Consider the following 1,868-nt stretch of genomic DNA (forward strand, 5'->3'; position numbering starts at 1 on the left):
TTTAAGTAAAGATTTAAGAAAGCTAAAAATCCTCACCTGATAATAACAGGAAATCAGTAGCTAATGTCTTAACTCAGGAAATAGTAGGAGATGCATATTATGTAGCATCAATAAGGTAAATACTAGAAGAAATAGATGATAGAGTCGAAAAGTCTTGTCTCTGGTTTTTAAGCTGTGTATACATTCCTTTGACCAAAAAAAAAAATTTAATAGCTTAAGCTTATTTGGCTTATGTATACAGATTAGAGCTAAATTAATGTACCGAAGTGTGGCTCAGGGGAAAGTTATTATTTCCAAGTAAGCTTTGTTTTGAATTTATATCATGAATTTGTTTTGAATTTATTATACTTCAAATACTTATATGCAAAGGGAATTTTATAGATATAATGTGATCAACATCCATCCATCAGGTTTGTTTTTTTGTTTTGGTTTTGGTTTTTTGACAGAGAGAGAGAGAGCAAGGTGGAGTACAGAGGGAGAGGGAGGAATCTTAAGCAGATTCTGTGCTGAGCATGGAGCCCCATGGTGGGGCTTGATTTCACAACCCTGTGATCATGACATGAGCCAAAAATCAAGAGTCAAATGTTTAAAGGACTGAGCCACCCAGGTGCCCCTATTTACCAGTTTTAAAAGGATGACAATAAGTGATATACATGTTAAGAAAATGAAAATGTAGCTATTAAAAGAAACAAGGAAATTTGTGAACATTACAAATTAAATTTAAAAATATATATGTACACAACACACACACACACACACACACACACACATACATACATACATGTCTCAGCCTGACTACAAGGACTTGAGAAAGACTTTCCAGCAGGGATTATCAATTTCACTGCAAATTATAGGTATGTCAATCGGCAGTTCAAAGCAGTTACTAGACTTTCCCAAGCTTCTATAAGTACCAGGGGCTTTTCAAGGACATGAAGTGGATATCGAGCACATGGTATCAAATTTTAGGGTAGACTATCAAAGTATAGCCTTGAAGGACCAAGTTCAAGAACACCTCCTCTACCCAAATTTACCAAAAGTAGCTTCTTGAATTGTCTTCTAAGCCCAATACTATTTCAAAAGTTTTTTTCCTCTGGCATTTTTGCCCATAAAGACAACTGTTATAAATATCATCTCTGTCTGAAATTGTCCCATGTTAAGTGACAGGCCTTTAGTAACAGTGATTAACTCTGAAGTCTATTTATAATCATTGCTATCTCTGCTCAAGTTTATGTATTTTACATGGCTTTGAAATAGAGGAGGGAAATAGCCTGATTCATTTATCCATTTGCTTGTCTCTTAACAAACCCTAACTTTTCATTATATCCAGTATGTCTGAGTCGGACACACCTAGAATGACTGCATTGTAATTACAGACTCCCGGTTCTAAGCTGTATGAAACTTTGGTGTTTTATGATTGTTTTGTATGTTTGTGATTCACAGTTGTCATTTTTTCAAAGGACCCAATTCCATTCTGTAGATTTACACTAGTCCACAAACACAATGTACAAAGCATTACAAGCCACTGGTTATTATTCCTAACCAAGTTATGTATTGTCCACATTTTATTAAATTACCTAGCTCTGGTCTGCTGGAACTGAGGTGGACATCTAAGCCTCATGTTGATGTACAGCTGAAACCACAATAATCCAAGGAGGGCTTTCAAGCAAGTACTTCAAACCCTGCTAGAAAACTGCAAGGGAAGACAAAACAGTTGTGTTTTAGAATCACCAAGAACATGACCTGAGTGGAAGGAAGACCAGGCTATTTTTTTGGTGACAAGTAAGCACTTGTTTAAAAAAAAACAAAACAAAACAAAAAAGTGATAGCCACAATACCATAGCAGAGAGTAAATACATATGAGAAAAAAA

Source organism: Callorhinus ursinus, unplaced genomic scaffold (genome assembly GCF_003265705.2).
Source record: "Callorhinus ursinus isolate GAN/ISIS: 27379988/994484 unplaced genomic scaffold, GSC_fseal_2.0 scaffold31, whole genome shotgun sequence".
Taxonomy (NCBI): Eukaryota; Metazoa; Chordata; class Mammalia; order Carnivora; family Otariidae; genus Callorhinus; species Callorhinus ursinus.